This window comes from Aotus nancymaae, unplaced genomic scaffold (assembly GCF_030222135.1).
Source record: "Aotus nancymaae isolate 86718 unplaced genomic scaffold, 86718_ANA_hifiasm-v0.15.2.pri h1tg000043l, whole genome shotgun sequence".
NCBI classification, from domain to species: Eukaryota; Metazoa; Chordata; class Mammalia; order Primates; family Aotidae; genus Aotus; species Aotus nancymaae.
In genome coordinates this window covers 3480994-3500916 of record NW_026988457.1, presented here as the reverse complement: position 1 = coordinate 3500916, position 19923 = coordinate 3480994, and the positions used below count along the sequence as shown (strand labels likewise).

Below are 19923 nucleotides of genomic sequence, written 5' to 3'. Positions count from 1 at the left end.
AACCCTCACATGCTTTCGAATAATAAACTCATGGAGTTGTTGGAGGATGTAAGACCTGAGGAAATAGTCACAAAATAATATAAACTTTTTACAAAAATCAGATACAAAATTTATAAATACTTGGCACATTATGCCAAGTGTACTGTTTCTTTCAGTTCTGATTTTTTTTTAAATTCATACCTATAAGGAATGACACCAATTTTGATTTTGGGGGGTCAAAAACAAAACTGTAAGAAAAAGGGCACTGTCAATCTCTTTGAGGTAGGATTACATACAGAAAGTTTTTTCTAACTTGTTTTTATAATGAACATATACAGCTCTTATAATAAATAGAAACATATAGGCCAGGTGTGGTGGTTCACACCTATAACTCCAGCGCTTTGGGAGACCAAATGGCAGGATCACTTGAGGCTAGGAGTTCAAAACCAGCCTGGGTAACATAGCAAGATCCCATCTCTGCAAAATTTTTTTTTAAAAATTAGACATGGGGTGCCCACCAAGTTCTAGCTACTTGGGAGGCTGAGGCAGGAGGACTGCCTGAGTGCAGGAGTTGGAGGCTGCAGTGAGCTACGATAGAACCACTACACTCCAGCTTGTGTGACAGAGAAAGACCATGTTTCAATAATAATAATAATAATAATAATAATAACAGAAAAAAATAAAAAGTCTGAAACTAGAAATATTTGTTTTTATAATAAAATAATTGATTTAAAATAAAACAGAGTTGGAAAATTTGGGTAGTGTGTATGAAATTAAAGAAAGGCTGAAAAACATTAAGAAGTTGAGAACTCAGGGGTATAGGAATGTAAGTTGATTCCCCTAACACCACAAACAAATACAGTTGACCCTTGAACAATGCAGGCGTTGGGGCACTGATCCTAGGTGCAGTGAAAGATCCATATATAACTTCTGGTTCCCCAAAAATTTAACTATTAATAACCTAAGGTTGCCCGGCAGCATTGCCAATAATATAAACAATTAACACATATGTTGTATATGTATGCTATACTGTACTCATAATAAAGTAGCTAGAGAAAAGAAAATGTAACTAAGAAAATCATAAGGAGGAGAAAATATAGCTACTTTTCACTAAGTGCACAGGGATCATCACACTGAGTAGGTGGAGGAGGACAAGGAAGAGGAGGGATTGGTCTTGCTGTCCCAGGGGTGGCAAAGGAATAAGAAAACATGTGTATGAGTGGAACTGAACAGTTCAAACCTGTGTTGTTCAAGGGACAGGTATATATTGTGGGCAAAGAAAGGCTGGGAGCTACAAATAATAATATTAACCATCGCACAATGGGAAGAAACAAAAGATTCAACTCTCTGGTAGAGCCAAGGCCAAAGGTGCTGAACAATAGTTAATGGAATAGGGCACTCTATTAAAACATAAAGCTGTTAACTGGGGCCCCGGGCCCTGGAGTGAGGCACTGTCAGCTCATTGGCCCTGGCTGGGAATGACTGAAATACAATGGAAAGATGAAGTTAGAAGTGGCTGAAAAAGAACAAAGGACTTGGGAAGAAAATGCTATCCAGAGAAACTCAGTGATGAGAGGACTAAGAAAAGTGACTCAGCTCTTGCCCTGATTTTTTTCTTGAAAGGAATAGATGTCCATAAGTGAAATTGAAATGCGTTCAAGCGGAAAACACAATAACAAAAGATGAGAAAGACATTCAAAAATATATTTAAACTTGGAGAAACTTTACCAATCAAACGCCACCCGAGTAAAGGAACGCTTCTGGACAAAAATCCTTTCACCAATTCCTGTAAAGGCTTTATGAGTTCTTCAGCGGAAAGGCACCCTGGAAATTTAGGTTATTTTTATCGCTTTTGCTGAAAAGGCCATTTCTCTCCTTTTAGGCTGAATTCTTTGAGGCAAGTTCTGTAGCTTTGGAGTGAATCTGAATGCAGTGTTCAGAGCAGTGAGAAAAATCATGCACTGTTGAGATCCCAAGCTTCCTCCAAGACATTTTTTGAAAATAACTCATAAAGATGTCTAGGTTTCCTCTGAGTTCCTGTGAGATATGCCTTTCAAAGAAGCTGGTAGTTTAGAATAATACTTTACTATGATTATATACTGTCAGATTCTAAAATGCCAGGTAGCAATAGAAGAACAAAAGAAGCAAAACATATTCATTTTTAATTCATTGTGGACAAAATGGGTAGATGCGGTCTCTAATTTCAGGATAAGTGGGTGGATCTGGATGTACCAGTCAAGTTATTTTGTTCTTGGAGCCCAACAAACAGTATCAATGCCACAGCCACAGGTCAGTAGGAAGGAAAATGATTGCATCAGCCACTTCAGGCATTTGTCAAAGAGGTATCAAATGCCAGGAGGGAGAAATGGGTTAGAACAGAAACAGTGTAACAAAAGTCCTCTTGAAACCCAGAGACTTAAGCTAGTCTACAACCTACATAATAGCACACAGTGACCAATACCATCCTAAAACAAGAAAAAGAATAGTATAGTTTTTGGAGTTTAAGTATCTCGTAGATTGCTTTCCATATTGTATTGCTTCTTTGTAACACAATTTGAACTTTAAAATGTCTCCTGTGTACTACGAGTCATTCACTTAATAACAATAATCAGCACATACCATGCTTTTTATGTACATAGCACAGTGGTTTACAGATACTAACTCATCACAATCCTTTTAGATAGGGGACTGTTTCTGTCCCCATTTTGAGTTGAGAAAACTGAGTCACAGTGAAGTTAACTTACCCAAGGTTACACAACCATGCAGTAACAGAACTAGGACTCAAGCCTGGTTAGTCCAGCTAAAAGTCAAGGCCTTGACACCACTATATCACATGGCAGCTTACATCCTCACTGAGCATCTAGTAAGGATGTGGGACTTCAGCAGCCTCTACAGATGGTGTGATGCATAAGACAGAATTGTAAAATTTTTAATGACTAAAATTCAATATTTTTCTACTTTGCAAAAGCCCACATAGGTATACGCTTAGCATTCTGCCACATGGCCTTTGATACCATCTGTACTGAAAATCCACAAAACAATGAAAACCACTCACTGGCAGAGAAGAGCTGCTAATAGCTGCTAATACTCAGGGGAGCAAACAAATGGCTCTGCGATGGTTCTCTGGGCTGGAGGCATAGCTTGCTTTAAGCCTGCCTGTCTGTAATGACAACTGGAGAGCTTCCCATACCTCCTCGTTGAGCCCACTCCATCTCCAAGAGACCAACACCAGGAAAGTAGCCTATTCAGGCCAAGACTCACCCTGTGATGCCCTTGGATTGACTTTTGCTGTAAAGTCTAATGAGAATAACAACAATAACAACACATGCATGCTGCTTAGTGCAGTCCTATACAGCACTGATTTGCTGTAATACTCTGGTCATAGAAACATCTTTTAATTAAAAATGTAGAGAGAGACTATATAAATCCATTCCAGTAAGGGAGAGTGTAATTATTAGGGTGAAGTATATGAAGTCACCAATATTCAATCTTTTTGACCTACAAAAATGTTTTCTTATGTAGAGTGAGTGAAGCAAATAAAATGCTATCCGAAGCTCTCAGCCCATGAACTGACATCTTGTAGGGTATTTTGTCCAGTCAGGATGAAGTTCAACTCTCTGTGGTTGCTCTTTCTTCCATTAAGGAATATTCTAGGGCTCAATGTTGACTCACAAAATAACCACAAGGATACACAAGCAAGAGTGCCACAGGAGCTGCAGAGGATGGAAGAGGTAGAGGCTGAGGTTGAAGTGCAGCTTGGTGGCCAATGGCCTTCTCAAGGAAATGTCAGAGAATCACAGGGGGCAAATCAGCTGCCAAGTGGGGAATGGTGCAAGATCTGATATATTATGACGAGCATCTTAAGCATCATTGCACAGGAAAAACAAAACACAACAGAACAGAGGCAGGTCAAAACTGCAGGAGGTATGACAAGAATGAATGACTGTTGAGCTTGCCTTTTCGTAGGGATTATCTTCTGACAGCTTCGTGCTTCAGGAAAGCATTCCCTATGCTAATCAGATATGCATAAAATAACAACGGTAGGCCAACACTTCCTGAGGACTGATGGCCAGCAAGGCACTGTGCCAAGCGCTTTGTGCATATGTATTAGTCAGGGTTCTCCAGAGCAGCAGAACCGGTAGGATATAAATACACATTGAGTCTTATTTCAGGGACCTGGCCTATGCAATTGTGAGGCTGGCAAGTCCAAAATCCATAGAAATTTGAAGCAGAATTTCTTCTTCCCCTGGAAATCTCAGTTCTGCCCTTCAGGCTTTCCAACTGATTTAATAAGGCCAACTCAGATGACAGAAGATTGTTTCCTTTACTTAACGTCAACTGATTGTAGATGTTAACCATATTTGCAAAATACCTTCAGAGCAACGCCTAGATTACCATTTAATTAAATAACTGGGTACTATGGCCTAGCCAAGTTGACAGGTAAAATTAACATCACAACATATACGCTCATTTTTTCCTCATGAAAAATCCATAAGGTAGTATCATTTTATCCCCACTTCACAGATGAAGAAGTGAAGGCTCAAGAAGGTAAAGAACTTGCTCAAAATCACACAGATTATAAGGAACAGAGCCAAGCTTTAAAACCAGTGTGACTTCAGAGCCCATGAATTTACTCACTGGGATTATCTATCTCACCAGGTAGCAAGAAGTTTCTGCTAAGGATGCTGTCATTTGGGAGTTGACTAAGGAAAAGCTGGCAAACAGCACAGCTAAGAGAAGGTCAGCATCAGCTTTTGTGCATCAGAGAATTGCAAGCTCTCCATTGCCATAGGCTGCACAGTTCAGTGCTCAGTCAGTAGATCCAGCCTCCTTCCCAACCACACCCCTTCCTCATCCTTTCATTCCACCATGCAACAAACACAAGTGACTGCTTAATAAATTAGCCAGTCTATAAATAAAGGGAAGGTTTTAGTATAGTGGGTACAGAGAGTACCAGCTTGTGTGAAAAAAAAAAATCAGATAAAATTGGATTACATATTAAGACAAAAGACAGAAGGATAAATTTAAGAAGTCATTATTTCTGCCAATTCAAATAGATTTCTTCCAAAGTTCCAAATTAATCAGAACAGCAGCATTAGCAGAATCTGGGAAAGCTGCCCCCTTGAAGCTGTGGCAAAGTAGACACAGAAGAACGTGGGGATAGGGGACTTCAGGTAAAGACAGGTGACAGCTACTTGAGGTGAGATTTTTCTTTCCCTCACTTATGTTTTCAATCTCTTTCATTTTTCATTCCCTCCTGCCCAAAAATGGGAGAGCTTCCCACATCTCCTTGTTGAGCCCACTCCATCTCCAAGAGACCAACACCAGAAAAGTGGCCTATTCAGGTCACTGTTTTTTCCACTATTTTTGAGATAGTGGAATAAATGCTTCCACTGTCTCAAAAATATCTTGCTTATAGATAATTATAATAACCATAAATGAACTAAATGGTTTAGAAATGGCAACATTTGATCAGAGAAAATAGCATTTAAAAATCATATTCTGATTCTAAGAGACAAGTCTTGAATACAAGGACATAGAAAGATTGAAAGTAAAAGGATAGAAAAAGATATGCCTTCCAAACTCTGAGCGGGAGAGAGTGAATATCAGATAAAGAACACTTCAAGATAAGAAATATACTAGAGATAAAGAAGGAAATTTCACAGCAATAAAAATTTCTACTTACCAAGAAGATATAAAAAAAAGTTCTAAATCTGTATATGTTTAAATATACAATTCAAAATTTGTATGTTTTTCTAAGACAGCAAAAATTAACAAAAGTAAAAGGAGACATAGATATCAGTAATGTACTGTGGGTTTTAAGACACCTCCATCAGTAACTGACAGAACAGAAACTTACTCACAGAAATAGTATGGTAACAGATGGTTTATCAACATGATGTAACTGACATATCAATAAACTGAGCTGTTGATTGAATATTGAAATGCACTGTGACTATTGCTAGAGCTGCTTAACCAAAATAGGAACACATATGCACCCAAAGACATTTACAAGAATGTTTATAGCAGCATTATTTCTAATTTTCAAAAAGCTGGAAACAGCCCAATGGTATCACAGAAGATTGAATTAATGAATTGTGCTTTGAAAAAAAAACTTGCTTCAACTCTGATTCCCCATTCCCTACCAAGGTACCAAAATTTTTTTTTATTTTCCTATTTGCCAATTTTAAGTAAAAACTTTTTTAAAAAAAATTAGCTCTATTTCCTCACTTCATCACACTGTTCAATACTCAGAGGTTTTTAGTTAGTCCCCATCTTGCCACAGAAATTGTCTGGTCAGAGCAGCAGTTACAATATTCTGTGATCTTGTTTCTTCCCATTCTACTTGCCCTCTCTGTATCATCTGACATTGGCGATCCTTTCCTTTACTCTGAAAATCTCTTATTTCTTAATTTCTCTCTCTTGGCTTTCTCTCTGTTGCTAGTGTCTTCCACAGCCTTTTGTTCCATCATTTCAGGTACAAGGAGTCCTGGTCTCTGCTCGTTCTGGGTGGTGGTGTTCCATCCCATGGCTTTGGGGCCATCTTTGTACTGAGACAGTAGGCACAGTGATGTGATTGAAAATAGACTTTGAAGTCAAACAGAGGACAAGCTAATTCCGCAAATCAAGGTCTCTAAACCAAACCTTTCTCCTGAGCTTTAATCCAAAAAGCACTAAAAATAAACTTAACCCAGGTCAAAATTGTGTTGAGAGCCAATTTTACATCCCTCCACATTCATGAATTATTGAAAGCCCATATCCTATTCTCACAATACCAGACCCAGTTCATGTATTCAGATTTGGTTGGTTAGGACTTTTTTGCTCAGTGCTCTGGGTGACTCTCCAGGAAGATTGTTTAGTACCAGTGACATTATTGTTGGCACAGAGAGAAGATGTCCATCTTTTCCCACTGAGCTTCGTCCCTGTCCACTCAGGGGAGCTGCTCAGCAGTCGACCCTGAGGCAGCAAGCAGCTAGTCATGAAGTCCTGTGTAGTTCGAGGAAGGACCAGGCTGTGTGTCACGTCACAACGCTACCTCACACCACAGGGCTCTCATCTCTCACCCTTGAGCTTTCCTGTCAATGCTAAGATGCAAATGCCAGGGGCCTCCTAAGCCAAACCCACCGACTTTCCAAGAGGGGTCTGCAAAGCTGCATGTTGTAAAGATACAGGTATTAAATGTTTCTGGCTCATGCCCTTTCATTGGCTCAATGTCAGCACTCTTATGGCAAAAGTAAGCTAAAAATGTAGGTTGACAACCCAATTCTGCTGGTGGGAGATGGATTTGGCCAATGACCAACAGGAGACAGAAAGGAGTCAACAGATAGATTATTCTCTCCTCTTCCTCCTCCTGAGAAATTGTGCTGAAACTCACACTTCCATATGCCCTCCCTGGCAATGTTCTGCATAACCGAACAACAAGAAAGTTTTCCAGTCAAGTCTAGACAGCTTGGAAATGCACCATCCTGCACTTCTTCTCTTCCATTACCTCATTTACCTGGTTCCTTCACGTTTGCTTCCCTGGATTGCACTCACTCGATAAAGCTTTAGCGCATGACTTTTTTTTTTTTTACATTATACTTTAAGTTCTGGGATACATGTGCAGAACACGCAGGTTTGTTACCTAGGTATACACATGCCATGGCGGTTTGCTGCACCCATCAACCCATCATTTAAATTAGGTATTCCTCCTAATGCTATTTCTCCCCATCCCCTCACCCCTCCCTATGCCCACGTGTTCTCATTGTTCAACTCCCGCTTATGAGTGAGACCATGCGGTGCTTGGTTTTCTGTTCTTGTGTCAGTTTGCTGAGAATGATGATTTCCAGATTCATCCATGTTCCTGCAAAGGACATGAACTCATCCTATTTTACTGCTCTAGAGTATTCTATGGTGTATATGTGCCACATTTTCTTTATCCAGTCTATCCTTGATGAGCATTTGGATTGGTTACAAGTCTTTGCTATTGTTAACAGTAGCTTTTTCACACAACTTTTTGACCGAGGCTCTGTTTTCTGGAGAAACCAGGCTAGAGACACCATTCACCAAGAAAGGAAAGGGAGATTAAAAGTAAGGATTAAACCTCTTGATTCCCCACTAGGTGCCAGTATTCTTGCTAAGCAACTTAAATTTGCTATCTCTTTTAATCTTCACAGAAACCCATACAATAGGTATTATTTCTCCCAATACAGTGGGGGAAGTGAGACTCAGTGAGGCTTTGGTAACTAACCCAAGATGACAGAGCTAAGATGCTGACTTCGGTGCATCTTGCTTCAAAGCCAGCATTCTTCCCACTATTCCTGTCTCTATTATGGAACACTGGGGCTTAGGAATTCTGTGAAGGTTCCATGTGATAATTCATTAGTGGCAGTTTTCAGAAAGCTTTAGGCTGATTCAGTGAAGACTCCTTTAAATATCCAAGCAGAGCATAATAATAAAGTCCTAAAATGGCAGGCTGTGCAATCAGTTAAAAGTGATGGTTAAAGTACAATTATTATTTGAAATTTAGGTATCATTTTAGGTAGTCATTTCTGAATGGAATCACACTGATGAGCTAACTAAATTCGATCATGAAAGTTACTATTACAAGTGAGGGACTTTTCCTCGGTCCACAAGGGGCATGGTTTCAAAGCAGGAGTTTCCCAGCTCCATGCCTCCATTTGGGAACCAGAGGGGTTTCAAATGTAAAGTTCTTTGTCTGGGTTTCCCCCATGTGGGCTAGGCGGGGAAAGCCAGGTGAAGCTCCTTTGTCCCAAAAAGCCCACCTGAAAGCCCTGGGAGGAAGGGCGCTCTGTAACTCAGGACTGTGGACCAAGTAGCCAATCTGGTAATAGAGTCAAAGAAGATCAATCACTCCAGAGGAAGTTTGAAAGAACTCCTTTCATTGGACGAGAACATTAACGGGGAGGGCATATAACTCAAGGGTTAAAACTCCAGCTGCTCCTTACCTATACGATTCCTTCTCTGGGTCTCCGCCTACGACAGTGTGGGAGCTGTCTTTCTTTCCCTCTCTCTCTCTCTGTCTAATAAGTCACTTTTCCACAAAACTCTTTGGGTCCATGATTTTATTTGAACTGCAAACTCACCACACCTCTGGGGCCCCTTTCCCCATTCTTCAGGGTTAGTGAGGTCAAGAACCTCTTCAGAAATGGGAGCATACCCCCCGCCATTTACATCTTCTGCCAAGCCGGCCAGGAGAACGTGGGACTTGAGAGTGGTGAGTGATATTGGACCCCTTTTGCTTGCTAATCTGTCCTTTCCCTTCTTTTAAATTTGTAAAAGAGGTTAAAAACCGGGCGCCTGTTGGCCATCAAAGTGCGACTAGTGCGGCCGCTGGACTAAAGACACAGGTGTCAGGCTTTCTGGGAATGGACTCTTCGACAGCCCCCAGCTCTCCAGAACTGGGAGTGTTGGTCAGCCCCGAACCAGCTTCCCTTTCTTGCTGTTCTTTCTTTCTCTGGGCCAAGCCGAGGGCCAGCCAGAGGAAAGGGCAGTGGTCCCGAACTCCTGGTTCAGTCCATTTGAGGTCGTGGCCCCACTTAGACCTTCTAACAAAAAGCCGCCTATGCAAGCTATGCCCAGCCTTTCAGACTCCAACCTCCCGGGTCCAGATTTCTGTAAGGCAAACTTCTTCTGGCTCTTTTCTCTAAGATATTTTCTACACAGGAGGTTATTATCCTCCTTGCTAGGACTTTGAGGCTCTTGGGGTGGCAGTCCCAGGACCCTTGCCCGTGGTGCCCTCAGGCTTATGCCTATGAGGACCTCCTACGGTACACAGGGCCAGTTCCCTTAGTCCACTGTGCTAGGTTATGTCCTCACAGAGCAAGAGGACACTATGTCTTTTGTCACCAGCAATTTCCCAATCCAACTGAGTGGTGCCAGAATCCGATGACGTACAATTTGTCTTGCCTAGGATTGACTCTCTGCATGGCAGAACTTTTCCATCTAAAATACCATAGTCAGACCTAGTCTGAGGCGCAAATAGTTAATTACAGGCCTCACAACCCTAGGGCATATTCCTAGAATGGAAAGTGGGGTTGGGGAGAAGGCCTGGGTCCTGAGGGCATTGTTCCAGCCACGCAGCCTGCCATTACCTTCTTTAAGATTGTTGTGATTAGAGGCCCCTCCCAAGGAGTTTATCCTCCTAGGGCAGCTTTATGATCAGGCCTATGTTAATTAAACTCTTGCTAGGGAATATTGGCACCCATTGCCCAAGCCTCACTGGCCTAGTTCTTCAAGGACATGCTGGTGAAGGGCCACTAAGCCTGGCAGTCCCCATGTCCTTAAGTTGGCCATAAGGACATTAGACAGTGAGGGTATGCCCCTGATGCCAGTAAGAGTGATTAAACCTGGCACCTGGGGGGGCCCAGGAGATCATCACGCATCTAGGGCACAAGGAAACCACAAGGTGCTATAACTGGGTGATGTCCCAGGGCTAGCAGTTGGAAGGAATAACCGGGGATGTGGGCATCCCTGTGTTCAATTTCAGATGGGTGCTACTCTTCCCAAGGCAAAATCACCCTTAAAGTGTATCGTGGATAACTGGGACCAATTTGACCCACGATCTTTGAAGAAGAAATGGCTCATTTTTCTCTGCCAAACAGCATGGCTGCAATACCGTCTGCCAAGTGGAGAAGCCCGGCCTCCTAAGGGAAGTATAAATTATAACACCCTTCTACAATTAGACCTGTTCTGTAAGAGGGAAGGTAAATGGATTGAGGTCCCCTATGTGCAAGTTTTCTTTTCTCTAAGGGATAATCCTTAGCTATTTAAGGCTTGTAACCTATGCCCTACTGGCCCCTCCTCAGGACTACCCTCATATTTAGGACTCCCTGTGGCTCCTCCCTCCACCAATGCTGACCAGGTCTCCTCAGCTTCAGGGAAGGCCAAAGCGGCCAAAGGCACCTCAGGCTACTAGGATGCCCCAACTCTGCCCCCTACAGGCAGTAGGAGGAGAATTTGGCCCAACCAAAGTACATGCTCCCGTTTCACTTTCTGACTTACAGCAAATCAAGGCAGACTTAGGAAAATTTTCAGATGACCCAGACAAGTACACAGATGGTCTGCAGGGCCTGGGTCAGTCCTTTGAATTGTATTGGAAAGATAACATGTTATGGCTTAGGCAGACCCTAACCAGCAATGAGAGGCTGCTCTAGCAGCAGTTCAAGAGTTTGGGGACACCTGGTACCTCAGTCAAGTACATAACCAAGTGACTCCAGATAAGAAGGATAGAGCAGGAGCCATTATCTATATGAACATCGTAGGGGAGGAAATTCCTCTCTGCTGCCCATTATTTAAAGAAGGAATTAATCCAGAGGTTTGGGCAATGGAGGGACAATTTGGGTGGGCAAAGAATGCATGCCCAATTCGAATAAGGCTAAAGTATCCCACCTCTTTTTCTTACCAAAGACAGTACCCCATAAGACAAGAAGCCAAAAGGGGGCTACAGGATACTGTAAGGAACTTAAAAGTTCAGGGTCTAGTGAGGTCCTGTAACAGCCCTTGTAATACTCCAATTTTAGGAATACAAAACCTAGTGGACAATGGAGGCCAATGCAAGATCTCAGGCTTATTAATGAAGCTGTAATTTATACCCAGCCATACCCAACCCATACACCTTGCTCTCTCAAATGCCAGGAGAGGCACAATGGTTTACAGTCCTGAACCTTAAGAATGCCTTTTTCTGTGTTCCATTACATCCTGACTCCAGGCTTCTCTTCGCCTTTGTAAACCCTTTAGACCAGCTCACCTGGACAGTGTTACCCCGGGGCTTTTGAGATAGCCCCCACCTGTTTGGTCAGGCTTATTCTTTGTGGCACCTCAGCTTACAGCTGCCTGAACAATACCCCTGGGGAAATATGCCTCCTCTCCTTCCTAGTGCCCCCCCATGATGATTTACACCAACTGGCAGGTGCAGAGTCTTCTCTTGCCCAGGCCACACCACACTCGAATCCCAATTATTCCTTTCATAGTGGGGGCTGGAATAATAGGAGCATTTGGTACTGGCACTGGAGGAATTACTACCTCTACTCAGTTTTACTATAAGCTATCTCAGGAGTTAAATGATGACATGGAAAAGGTTGCTAATTCTCTCGTAACTCTGCAGAAGCAGCTTATCTCTTTAGCTGCCATGGCTCTTCAAAATAGAAGGGCCATGGACCTGCTAACAGCAGAGAGAGGAGGAACCTTTCTCTTTTTAGGAGAAAAATGCTGCTACTTTGTAAACCAATCAGGTATTGTCTTAAAGAAAGTAAGAACTCAGGGACTGAATCAAATGCAGGTCCCTGAGTTGGACTGGAAAGATACCATGTTACTGCTTAGTCAGACCCTAACCAGCAATAAGAGAGTGGCTGCTTCCCTGGGTCCCCTCCCACGACAGCATGGGAGCTGTCTTTCTTTCTCTCTCTCTAATAAATCACTTTTCTGCAAAACTCTTTGGGTCCACGAAATTTATTCAAACGGCAAACTCACCACGCCTCCGGGGTCCCTTTCCCCATTCTTCAGGGTTAGCGAGGTCAAGAACCTCTTTGGAAGTTGGAACTGAGTACGTTCCCCTGGTTACACAAGGATAAGAGCATGAAGGGTTGGGAGATACACAGAGACCCAAGAAGAGAAATGAGGGAAAGAGCCCTCCCAACAAGCCCATCTCAATGCTCAGCATGAAGTCACTCGGCCACCTGGCCCTCTGCTCAGTCACCCCATCCAGATCTGTCTGTTCTGCCCATAAAGATCTTTAGGGACAAAAAGTACAAAGTTTTAGCTAGAAAACCAATCTCAAAACAAAATAGAGGGTCCTGACTGCCAGAGACTAAAATGGAAAGGACTTCCTCGTACTGCACAAGATGTAACTGGCAGGGTTCTATGCTTCTGTAGAGGTTTGGGCCAGAATTGCACTTTGAAAAATTGGAAAAAGACCGAATTTGGACCCTGTTATGCATCTCAGTTAGCGTCTCTCCATGTATTGGAATGGAATGATCTGTGTCCTTCTGTGGAAAGAGGGAAATGTTTTTTGTGCAATTAAAGAGTCAGGCTATTTGTAGGTTTAATTATTTTCTCTTGTCTGATCAAGTGCTGAAGGATTAGCCCCTTGAAGATGGCTGTTAATCCATAAATTAACACAAACATGTGGGTTTGAGAATTTGTGGAGAAAGCATTAATGCTTTTCTACATCCTGCCTGATGTAGAAATAGGCAGGTTTCATTTAAACTTGATAAGTGACCAAAGGCGTTGAGAAACTTCATTGTACCACAGAATAGGTGGGTCCTCTGAGCATGGTAGCCACCAGAGGCTGTGATCTCAAAGAGGCCCTTTCCTTTTCTGCATTTTCCCAGTGAGCTGTTCAGTTGCACAGCTGCAATGCCAAAATCTCCTCCCAAAGAACCCATACCTATCTCTTAAAACATGGAACTCTCTCACCCCCAACGGACCTTCCGACAAAAATCTGTAAAGAGCTTCAAACAAGACTTAATATGTTCCAAATTTTAATATAAATCACCTGAGGATCTTGTTAAAAAGAACGTTCTGATTCAGTAGGCCTGGGTGGGGCCGAAGATTCTGCAAGTCTAACAAGCCCCCAGGATATGTCAATACTATTAGCCCACAATAAGCACGTTGAGTAAGCAAAGGCTTAGAAGACCATTCGGTTTTTCTTTTGAAAGTTTTGAAGATTATTTGGTCCTTAGAAAGCTCCTTTCAAATGCCTCAGTGTTACCTAAAAGCTGTTCTGGGAACCACTGCAGAAATTTTCAACCAGATGTGGCTGAAGTTAGAAACAGTGAGGACACCATGTTTCAGCTTTCCTCTGGGGCCATATTCTTAAACTCAGTGCTGACCTAATGTCTTGCTATCAAAATTAGACATAAAAATGGATTTTACCAACACTACTTGACTAACTGTGCTTGTCCCTGAGACCACCAGGCTCATTTTATTCAGTCTCAAATTGATTATTTTCCGTCAGGTAGTTTCAATTATTGCAGGGGGTAAGAAGATTTAAATGTTAAAGCACATAAACAGAAGTAATTTAATTGTGCACTTAAATTTTATATTTGATTAAACAGAAGTAATACTTGTTATTCTGTCTCTATTTCAGGATTTTCATTTTCTGCTTGGAGAATTCAGTCATTTTAATGTCCAAAGAAACTATTGTGGAAAATTTAACTGGTCCAAAGTATGTTTAACTGTCTAGAACAGATGGGGGAAAGGGATATTTTTCCAGATGCTTTAGAAATGTTTAATATGTATTTCCTTTTACCCAAAAGCATAGTTACATATTATCTTATGCAGAGAAATGCCTTATTTGGAGAAAAATAAATATAAACATTATGGTTATGTATAAACTATGCCAATTCTTGGACTTATCCTTTATTGTTATTTTTGAAAACCACTTGCCTTGATTAAATCTTTGCCACCTATATTTCAGGAACATCTTCTGGTTAGTGTCTCTGTCTCTATGTGCTAGTGAATCTAAATAGATATCTGTTCCAAAACATTTGCCAAAACAATATCCTTCAGGAGATTAAGACCTTAAAAATAATTTATCATATTCGCCTATTTCAAGTAATTTGCTCAGAACAAAATTCTGGGAAGTGGCATCAGCAACATGAAGAAATAGTAAGCTCCTGACTATACCTCCTCCCACAAATAAACACCTATATTTGGATCAGTTCCCTCCAAGAGAAAGCCAGAAACTGGTTGAAAGACTCCTGAATACCAAACAACTGAGAAAATATCCACACTGAAACAGGTAGGAAGAGTAGAGATATACTCATGCACGAACCCCATCTTCACCATGGCTCCTTACAATCAGCAATGAATCCTCAACTCCTAGCTTCTTCCTGAAGAATGAGGGCTTGTAACATGCATACGACATCCAATCTTTTACAATCCCTGCTGAAGGATTTGGCGCTAAAATTGTTAACAGTGGGGGGTGTCTAGGTTCTTGTCATCTTGAACAAAGAATTGCACAAAACACACCAGGCAAGGAAGGGATGAGGGAACTTATTGCAAATGAAAGTACACTCCACAGTGTGGGAGCAGGCCTAGGCATAGGGGCTCAAAGGCCCTGGCACAGAGTTTTTGTGAGTTTAAATATCCACTACTTCGGGTACGCCCTATGTAAATGAAGAGGGTGAAGTACAGTTACAAAGTCATTTACTCTGTGTATGCCCTATGGAGAGGGTATTTCCTGTCATAGCTGAGGTATGAATCAGCCTTATGTTCCCTGCCTCCACACCCTATTTTCCTGCTCCATCTCCCTACTGAGAGATGTGATCCCCATAAATCATTATGGGAGCCAGAAGGATCAATGGTCTTTTCTCTATAACTGCTTCATGCTGGCTCCGGGTGTAGTCCCTACCTATAGGGGATCATGGAACTCTCACCCGGCTCCAACAGGAGCAGGGCAGCTTTCCGATGGCCAGTGGTGGTGTCTTCACCTGGAACTGGCTGGACCCTTTCTTGCATAATCATCTGAAGCTTGATAGTCTCTAGGCAAGAGGAAATGAATTTGGTTAAAAGATTTAATGTGCTGTCAAGAATGTATAGAGACTTGTAGGAGAAAAAAACAAAACCTGGTTTGTTCTAGAATCTATGTGATTCCTTAAAGTCTTAGCACAAGCGACTCCATTTTGGTTTGATTTGGTTTGTTGGGGCCTAGTGCATGAGCTCAGTCCAAAACAACGGCCTCCCAGAATTTCGTTTAAGAAAATTCCCCATTTGTGATCAGGTTCTCACTTAGGTTAAGAGTGTGACCAAAACTTAGGGCCTCAGCACCACTCTTAGTTATCATAATTTTGGGTTTCCAGTTTCAGCATGTAATTTACAGGTTATGGTGTCCTCATGGTTGTACATTTCTTTCAGCTCTTTTCATTCCAGCTGAAGAGAGACTATATGACATTCTAGAGATGGCTGCATGCAAGCATTTAAAATCCATGAGAGAATACAGTGCACCAGGGAGACTATTATTATGACTATTGGGAGGAAAATACCCAGAGTTTGGAGTATGTTTCTTACCCATGGTCGCCATAAACCAAACCTCCTAAAATCAAATAGATCAAAGAATGAGCTAGATGAAGAGCTCGCCCACTTCACTATGCACTTTCTTCCTCAGTCCCCTACCACTGAATTTCTATAATCTTCTTTTGATGTATTTCTCCATAGGCCACAAGTGCCAGCAGCTTTCAGAGATGCTTCTCAGTTTTACCAATTCTATCATAACTTTCACAAGAGAATTTAGAGTCTATTGTGTAACTGTAGCCTTTACGGTAGAATTTGCTATACAAGCTATCATGAGGGATACATTTCTAATCATTGCTTCTTCTACTTTAAACCATGGAAAAAGGACCTAACAAATGATGGCCTTTTAGAAGAGTGAAGGCCTTCTGGCAATGTTCTCTTTACCCCATGATGTGGGTTAAGAGGAGCGAACCAATGTTTTGTTTTTGACGGATTATGAGGCAACACATGTTCCATTAAAGTTTCTTACCTACATCGGGCTTTCATCTTTTATCTATCAATGTAGAAGGTTATCCATGTAAAAGGCTGGCTGCAAACTCCTTCACATATAAAAGTCTACCCCATAAGCGCAAATAACAGATCCCTTTTCCACTTCTATTGTTCGTAGAGGCATAAGCAAGAAAAAATATTCAAAGATAAGAGTTTCATGACAGTAGAAGTCTTAATCTGTGAACTTGGGAAAACCTGTTCACATCAAGGATGCCATTCTCTTGTTGGGATAATTTTCCCTGGTTAGTTTTAACCTAATGGTTCCAATGGGTGCACAGCTCCAAGAGTGTGGAGGGACCCTTCTCAGTTGTGAGATTATAAACTCGAAGTTCAAGGTCCCAAAGTTTCATTGTAGTTTGGATGGCAAGGACAGTCTTTCTCTGATGTTTCCAGAAGATTCAAACCATAAAAAGTTTTCTAGCCAGGCGCAGTGGCTCACGCCTATAATCCCAGCACTTTGGGAGGCTGAGGTAGGTGGATCACCTGAGGCCAGAAGTTCAAGACCAGCCTGGCCAACATGGTGAAAGCCTGTCTCTACTAAAAATTTTTTTTAAACATTAGCCTGCACGGTGGTGGGCAGCTGTAATCCCAGCTACTTGGGAGGCTGAGGCAAAAGAATTGCTTGAACCCAGAAGGCGGAGGTGGCAGTGAGCTGAGATCATGTCATTACGTTCCAGCCTGGGAGAGAGTGAGACTCTGTCTCAAAAAAAGAAAAAAAAAAACACTTTTCTTTACCTCATGAAAATACACTGTAGCATAATAATCTACTGTTATAACATCAGCCCTCTTTCATGGGAAAGGTTTAATACAACCAGAAAACATGCCTTGAAAATAACAATTGAATGAAATCCCTTTATAAAATGTTTAAATGACCCACCAGGTGACCAAATGTACCTGAAGCTTTAATTGTTTTCTCAGAAATATCAGATCAAGCATTGGTTATAAACTATTTTAAACAATTTCAGTATTAACTGGTTTAACATGAAAGTCTTTTCATGATACATAATTAATTTTTTGGTTTTACTTGCATTAGCAGCTTTATACAATTTTGGAATATATTAGTATTATTCATAAAAACATAACCTAAAGAAGACTGACCATCATTTTGGCAATCCCATGTAGGCAAACACGTCAGATAATCCTGTTTACCTCTTTTCTGGATGTTTTCAGGCACGAGGAAAGACAATTTTGAAACCGAAGTTTGATCTTGGATTTTCAGTTTACCATAAATTATTTATTTTGCCAAAATGATGATTCAGAAATTTTAAAGAAACAAAAACCTTTTATAACCTTTTACCAAAAAAACAAAAACCCACATTCTATGGTTCTTACACGCCTTGCATGTAAATCTGTTTCTAGTAGTCTTAATTGCATGTTACAATGGCGACTCTTAGCAATTTGAACTTTAATGTAAAACCTGGTAAGTTATGTTCTGATAAGGTCTGACTATTTCCAGCACAGCTAGGGGCACATGGCCAGCTCCACCTGTCCCCAGGCCTTACCTAGCTGGAAAGCAGGCAAGTTAAACAATTTTCAAAGGCCAAAGAAGCAGTTTATGACCTTAAAGCATTTAGCAAACCTAATATTTGAACATAATGTAGACCATATGTTTACATTTTGAAGACAACTGTGTTTTACTAACAATCTTTAAAACTGTCTTTATTTCCCAAAGATTACTCAAGTCACATCAACTAAATAAAAGGCATTTTTTTCACTTTTCTGATAAAATATTTGATTAAATTCTTCTTATTATTAAACCAATTAACTTAAAACTTCACAGAGGAGATTAACCAGTTTGCATAGAGAAAAAGGCCAGAGACGGACTGGTAAGAAATTTTTACCCTTGTGCTGGCATGCCAGGTTTCTGGGTTCTCTCTCCCTGAGTGGCCCTGGGGATCCTGCTTGAATGTATGCAAACAAACACATGAATTAAGAATATTCATGAATACTTTACAAATCTTGGAGAAATTAGGCAGAGAGAGAGAAATATGACTCAATTATATTTGTGAGAGTATACTCAACACACTTTAAAGTATCAGGAAGCCTAAAATCCAAGGTTAGTTTAAGGATGTTATATGTAAATTTTTGGTGCCACAAAAGAAGTAGTACTTGAATATAAATTTTATCTCAGCAAGGCAACTTTACTTTCTGCAGAAAAGGTATACTCGCCAGCAGTTTGCCACAAGAGTACACCAAACAAATGAGGCAGGGCCATTTACATCTAATGCATCTGCCCTACTGCTGTGTCCTGATTCTATTGGCTGGAACTGGACCTCACAGTCTAGGCTACACCTGGTTGGCTAACAAATTAAAGCTTCCCTAAATAGGTAAAGGCAGATGAGAATAAAGGAAAAGAGGATACAACTTGAGGAATGCTTAGAGAGGCAAAACTACTTCCAAATAAGGAAGAGGAATAAGCTATGATCTAAGACGTGCCTGGGCTTGTCCAGGTATGACAGGGCAAATATCTAGGTTAAAGTGTAAGAACTAAGAACACTGGATACATTTATTTCTTTATTATGACTAACAGCTACTCAGGAGTGTTAGCAAAGAGTCTAGAGTAAATTAACTTTTAAAGGAGCTATAATTTATAATGAACTAACTGGAAAGCTTTGAAGAACTTTTATTTATTTTTATTTTCTACAAAAGATAAAAAGCTAATGTGCTCCATTAATTCCTGCAGGCCTGACAAAGGTAGCTTAAGAATTCCGGATAAATAGAAAAATAGAACAGATGATGATTTGCTAGAAGTGCATAGGAAACAAAATAACTACTCATGGAACCAAATTAAAATAATAAAAACATGATTTTCTATGTATGGATACACAAGCAAAACCAGAGGAGAATAAACAGCAAAAGAATAAAAACTAGAAGCAAAAACAAAGAAACAGGAAACCAACCCTAAATTTTCATACTAAATTTACCCTGGAGCCTACAATGTTACCTAGGGCCCCAGAATACCCACATAATGAATATTTTATTCCTGATACACAATTCAGCATCCCCAAGTTCACCAACACCATCATACATCTTGTGCAATCAAGAAATTCACTTTAGGCACACAACCAGTAAGCACACTATCCACCACGTACAACAGTGAACATAGTGTGAAGCAATGCAAGTATGTTGTGAAATTTGCCTCCACAATAAATCCAGCTTCATGCTTAACTATATTAAAAAAAGAATTGTCAACCTGCCCAGGCATTTTTATAACACTTCTTACTTTAATTAAGACTAAGAGCTTTAACTATGAAAATGTTAATTAGCCAAATGCTTCCAATTCTTCACCAGGTGTTAAGGAATATTTTATTGTTTAAACTTTTCCACATCTTTCTCCCCTACTTAATGGTTCCTTATTATATTGTTTCATAAATAACCTTTTCTTTTATTCTTTCTTTTTTAATTGAGACAGAGTCTCTGCCGCCCAGGATAGAGTGCAGT

The 19923-nt window shown here is 40.8% G+C and overlaps 1 long non-coding RNA gene across 1 annotated transcript in view; it reads right to left on the bottom strand.

Moving 5' to 3' along the window:
- The window catches only part of LOC105732128 (uncharacterized), a 37637-nt gene that overhangs the window by 5797 nt on the left and 11917 nt on the right, over positions 1 to 19923 (bottom strand). The window lies entirely within an intron of this gene.